At 40.4% G+C, this 5,382-nt stretch overlaps 1 long non-coding RNA gene across 2 annotated transcripts; it reads right to left on the reverse strand.

Moving 5' to 3' along the window:
• Positions 1 to 731: 731 nt before the first annotated feature.
• On the reverse strand, positions 732 to 4,888 carry LOC123043881 (uncharacterized). 2 transcript variants are annotated; one of them, XR_006419671.1, is made up of 3 exons: positions 4,252 to 4,774; positions 1,873 to 3,450; positions 732 to 1,131 (listed from the first exon to the last, which is right to left on the reverse strand). It is a non-coding gene; the product is annotated as an uncharacterized lncRNA (long non-coding RNA). The 2 variants fall into 2 exon arrangements; XR_006419670.1 differs by having other exon boundaries at positions 732 to 3,450; positions 4,252 to 4,888.
• Positions 4,889 to 5,382: the final 494 nt, after the last annotated feature.

Below are 5,382 nucleotides of genomic sequence, written 5' to 3' on the forward strand. Positions count from 1 at the left end.
CGTCACCCGGGGTGAAGAATACTTATTCTTCACCCCAGCCAGCCCCGTGCGCACGTCTAACCAGCCCCATGCGCCGGAGTAAGAAAACTTGCATGCAACGTAGGAGCCCCATGCGCCGGAGTAAGAAAACTTGCATGCAACGTAGGAGCCCCATGCGCCGGAGTAAGAAAACTTGCATGCAACGTAAGATTACAACAGTGCTCACCGTGCCCCCACCTAACCAGCTATTTGCACCGAAGTAAGGAATCCTTGCATGCAACGTAAAATTACTACATTACCAACCGCGCTTCGCGTGCATTTTGTGACACCGTAAGAAAACATGCATGAGCGATGTAAAAAAAGAAATTCCATGCTAGCCTGTGCATGCGTGCCTCGAGTTCAGCAAATTGCTGGCCAACCTAAGAAAATTAGGAGTCCCAATGACAACCACCCATGAAGGGATATTTGCTGCTCGTGTAAGAAAATGGTAACCAGCGGAAGAAAAACAGGACTTGCGTTAAACCACAAATTGAACCAGCCAACATGAAAAAGATTGAGACCCGTTGTGAGAATTTGAGAGCTCACGTAAAAAGAATATCAGTAACACGCAGTATAATAATGAACTTTATCAACGCAATTATTTTATGTAAGATCTTCAACAAAGGTAGAAATTCTCGTATTTCTTATGTACATGTTCCTGAACACATAATGCATTTGTACTTTAATTAAGACGACCGATGTCTTGGCATGAGTAAATGTAAGAATTCATTTTTATCATGATACTTGACAATTGTAAAAAAATCATGATGCTTTACATCAAGAAGATGGAAGAATATACAGATTCGGAAAGCAAATAACTATGATTCATCTGTTTCTTCCAAGAAAGTACTTCCACTGACCACTTGGCTTTGTTTCCATGGGCTATTAGCTATTGTGTCCAGAGAAGATGGCATACCATCAAACCACGCATGAATTCACACCCAAAAAAGAAAGAAAACAATTCACACTGCAGCCACAATCTAGTGGACATCTAGCCAGATCAAGTGTTGTAGCCAGCTGAATCAAGATGGAGTCACTAAACAGGGATGCCTTAAAACTGGGACATAATGAGTTGGTATGTTTTGCTCATTTACCATCCACGACATCAAAAGCCTACAAGCGAAATAACCATGTTAAACTTACAAATCCTAAACTGACAATGATAAGAAGGGTTGGAAACATAAGGAAAGCAAGATCACATTATAAGTTTACCAACTACATTAATGGTATAGTCCACACAAAAAAACTACATTAACAGTAATATATTTCTGAGTCACATTAGACAAGGTAGCGATTCAATCAGCTCTAGAACAAATGTGTTAAGTATGAAAGTATTTTTCATAGTATTTGCATGTGCTACATTCTAATTTTTCTAGTGCAGGTGGCTCACTTCCCACCAAGACTAAATAGTAAGATAGATACTAAATATTCAGATCTAAATTTGTAGAGTGAGTAGCATGCCACAATAGGACATATAGAGTACATTAAATCTCAAGTATTTATGCTCGTTTCAAGAGTATGCCAAAACATAAGTTAAATCTTGGTAGTGAGTGAAGCAGACTATTGGAAAGTACAAATTCAATAAATAGGATTCTTCTGCTTTTAGTAATACATGGCTGGCATGAATTATATCTTCGTAGTGACTACTGCATCACATACTAAGAATAAAAAACTCAAAAATTCCATGTTGGATTTACCTTGACTGCTCAAATATGATGAGGGAACTTGGATTTTCAAAAAGAATTGCAAGTGAACTATAAAACACTAACATCGTTTAGCTCACAAAAACATAGATGAAAAACACTACACAACCTATACTATGAAAAGGTTCGGTGGATTCAGCATTTAGCTCACCTTGGGCCATACGAGGCTACAGTTTTGAGACAGGCCGTCAAAACGCAGGCTGGGACTGCACCATATGATCATTTTAAGAAGTATTTCTTTCTTATGAAGGCAGACAATCTTTAGGCTACAATTCATTTTACTATGCAGTAATAATAAAATCTAACTAGATAAAAGTATATTTCGCCATTTCAGGTTCTGGCACCTGCAAAGGTTAATGTAATTGAATGGCTATCTTAATAGCTAAAAAACTAAAATACAACAATCAATGAGCGACTCAATGTAACATCACATTCATTCAGGATATAAGCATGCTTGTACAGAGATAACCAGATAGCTCCTCAAACCAAGTAGACCATCACATAGTAGCCAGCCAATTGATTGTACTATATCTATAAGATAGTAGCCCTGAAACATCAATTCAGCTCTAAATTTTGCTCCAATTCTTAACAAAGTTATGTAAAGCGAATATTAAAAAAATGGAATTGTTGACAAGAAGATTATTTCCTTGACAACACCTAATTTCCTGGCAGAGAAATATCAAAAGAAAACACCATATGTGCACGTCATCTGACATATATCCAGCAGCCAATGTTTAATTTCTAGTTTAGTTAGATACTGAATGTAAGGTGAAACGTCCCATTATACAAGAGGATTAATGAACCAGGCAAATTAAAGAAGAAGAAAAGAAATTTCTCAAAATGCTTCTGAATAGTTTTTTTAGACTATCCTTGCTCAACAACTAAACACTGATGTTGACTTATTTAGTGAAGCTTGTAGCTTCTTTTTCAAGTGTATCTCTTCAGCAACTGAGCTCTTTTTCCTGCAGGCCATGATTATTTGTAACAAAACACGGGAGGGCTGCCCTTCCAACAATAGAAAAACATTATATCATACAAAAACTTGCCAAGAGCAAGCGCAAAAGAAAAAAACACTAAGCCAATTACTCCAAGAGGAAAAAACAACTACTCAAATAGTCAAACCTGTCCTCAACCAACACACCAGCTGCCTAATGGAAACAGCAGAACTGTGCATTGATCATTGCCAAACTAGAGTTAAAAGTTATTACTTGGTCAAATAGAAAGAACAAAGAATAAGAGACTGGAAAGATTATACAATTTTTCGAGCTATCAAAAGACTTTATGTTTACAATGATCACAAATCATCAAATCAAAATGCCAAACTTCTTTAGTGTTTTCTTATTTCCCGAATACGCAGAACTCATGTTTACAATTATCACAAATCATCAAATCAAAATGCAGGAACAAACTTGTTTGTGTGAAAAAGAAAGAAACAATAAAATCACCGTGTTCTTCTTCACCAAATTCTTCCTCTTCCGTTAGGCAGATCCGTGCACAGTGTGTTAAGACGATACACATATTAGAAAACAAATACGATGTATTACAGAGACTGAGGAAGCTAGACATAAAGGAGAGGAGCACCTCCAGCCACGGCGTCTCCTCTTATGTCTCTCTCCCCCTCTTTGACATGCCATTTAGCCCCTGCCTATCAACAACCATCGGTCCCTGGAGATATGCTTGCTATCTTGCTTGTGGACACATCCATCCGTATTCTTCTTGCACACTGCCACTGGGAGAGTTGACAGGGTCGTAAGAGGAGGGGCTATTGTATTTCACAAAAACTTACCTGTTCCACTCAGGCACTCAGACCATACAACATTGTCAGAAAATCATTAAGTGGTATAAAACTGCTATGGTACTACATACTGTTATGTTGCACCGGTAGCTATATAGATTGAAAAGTGGCACGCCTAGGGATGGCTCTAGCGATATAATTTCTACTGCAAAATTAATGACACAATAATCCTAGTTTTTATGTGAAAATTAATGATGACACACAAGCAGCTCAAAATTGATAGGGTTCCTACAAGTACGTGAGTTATTTAGTTCCAACTCCCACATGAGGTATATCTACTTTAAATCAAAACATAGATGATAGGAAAGACAAATGCAATGTAAGCAGAAATCAATCACATCACTGTAGCCCACAAATCATTTTTTTTATCTCTAGAAGGAAATGTTAGCAGCACCTCCAGAATCATTATTAAGTACATAGTAACAGACTAATGATGTTTGGAGCAGCTAATAGATACAGTAAGTATGGCCTTCAGTGATAGAGCAAAAACTTTTCTGAATAATAGATGTATATTTGCATATGGTGCATCTGATGAAACAAAAGTACAACCAAACAGTAATCTTGAAATAACAATCTGCAAGCTCTGAAAATTAGAAATGAAAATGAAAATTATTGGGGCAGGCAAGATTCTACTACATGTACGACTGCTACGAACTAGATTGGGGACTGAAGCAAATGAAAATTATTGGGGCAGGCAAGTATGGCTACATAGTAGTACATACCCATGTAACATACCTGATGACAGAATGATTAGTAGTAGAGCTCGAGGACGCTGGTTGTGGTTGCCTCCCGCTTGCCGGTCACGTTGTTAGCCACTCGGGTCCCTTCAACACCACCATCCGGAGAACCCAGATCCATCAGACATTAGTCCAATTGGGAGCTCGAGGGGCACCTGAGCGAGCAGATTGGGGTCTGTCCCGACTGATTTAGCGGCATGCAACTGAATATGGAAGGATGGATCTGGGGACGAGGAGGACGGATCCGAGGAGGCCGTGCTCGAGGAAGCTGTCAACCATGACGGCGGCACATCTCACCAGCGGGGCACACCAGGCCGCCCCAATCGCCCAGCGACCACCCCAGTGTCGACACCACGCCGCCGAGCAGCACGGCGCTCCGCGAGCAAAATCTCGCCGTGCCAAATCACGGAGCACGCCGCCGCCGTATCCCCGCATGTTGTTCGCCGTCGATAATCTCGAACCGTTGGCAACCTTTTTTTAACTCAAGAAAAGAAAAGGACGTGGATGGAAGGTGGACGGGAACGTGGGCACATAAACGTAAAATTAGATAGATACCGGTGTAATTTTACAGCCTGGACGCTGGCTGGTGCGGCTTAGTGCGTGGCCTCCGGCTCGGTAGATGGACTAGGGTAAGAAATAAGTAATTCCTCACCCAGGGTGTCTAATAGAGTATATATATATATATATATATATATATATATATATATATATATATATATATATATCCTGTGAATCCGTCCAGTATGTTGTATCTGTGTGTCCCTTTGCTCTCAGCCTCACGATCAAAATCGTGTGTGTTAACAGATTTTGTAGTAATTTTACACCTACACGCCCGCCCCCAAATGAAGCCAGCAAACTAATTTTACAAGAACCCCCCTCCCCCTGCCAATCGAGTGCGTCGTGCGTGGTGCATCGTGCGCCGCCGCCGTCAAACAACAGCCGACCCAATTTTTATTGAATTGATCCCGACGTCCATCGGCAGCCATCCCATGCAGGTACCGTCCCAGACTCCCAGTCATGTGATCCTTTTGCTCCCACGTTGATACTTGATACGAACCTGATGGATGAGCACAGGCAAGCGGCCAGTACATTTACTCTCTGATCTAGACGTATTTCTTCTATAACGGGT

The sequence above is a fragment of the Triticum aestivum genome, chromosome 2B (genome assembly GCF_018294505.1).
Source record: "Triticum aestivum cultivar Chinese Spring chromosome 2B, IWGSC CS RefSeq v2.1, whole genome shotgun sequence".
In the NCBI taxonomy this organism is placed as follows: domain Eukaryota; kingdom Viridiplantae; phylum Streptophyta; class Magnoliopsida; order Poales; family Poaceae; genus Triticum; species Triticum aestivum.